Source organism: Wasmannia auropunctata, unplaced genomic scaffold (genome assembly GCF_000956235.1).
Source record: "Wasmannia auropunctata unplaced genomic scaffold, wasmannia.A_1.0 LD336103.1, whole genome shotgun sequence".
In the NCBI taxonomy this organism is placed as follows: domain Eukaryota; kingdom Metazoa; phylum Arthropoda; class Insecta; order Hymenoptera; family Formicidae; genus Wasmannia; species Wasmannia auropunctata.
This window is the reverse complement of record NW_012026787.1, coordinates 315,972-316,628: the sequence shown is the minus strand read 5'-3', so window position 1 is coordinate 316,628 and position 657 is coordinate 315,972.

The following is a 657-nucleotide window of genomic DNA, read 5'->3' as shown; positions in this document are numbered from 1 at the left end:
ATGACGGGCTTAAAATGTCTCTCAAACGCTATATTTTCCTCCATTTTACCGGTTTTCAAAGCAAGATATTTTTTCCGAATTGAATCGCTCGTTCTTGCGATCTCCTTCGCGATTCTTTCACGATTCTTGCGGCTATCCATGTTGAAGGAACGTTGCATAGTTGACGTATCGACTGCAACTAACCACGTTATGGTACCGCAAAGTCGTTGTATACATGTTTCAGATTGGTTCCATCCTGTTTGAACAGGATCAGCAGATTTGCGTTGTCAGGTATAAGATGCTTCGGTATTTTTGCGTACGTCTGACAGAGATAGAAGCAGTCGACGTGTGCGTGCCGACCCATTGCAAAGTATTCTCTTATGGCGTCTTGCTTGTCGCATGCCACGTCATCAAAGACAAAAATGGAATTTGGAAGCGCCTCGTTCGGTGGAACGACGTCGCTGTTATTGGAAAATGTAAAATAACCAATTTCTTCTATCGACGCTAATAAATTCTCCAAGTATTGATATTTCGGTTGTTGCAGTGATTTCGAGTATACGTACACGTTCTCGAAACGTACACCATGTGGACTTTCCAACAAGCTTATCAATATGTTTGTCTTGCCGCAATTTGACGGACCGCATATGATACCGCGTATAGAAGCTGGTAGCATGTTTA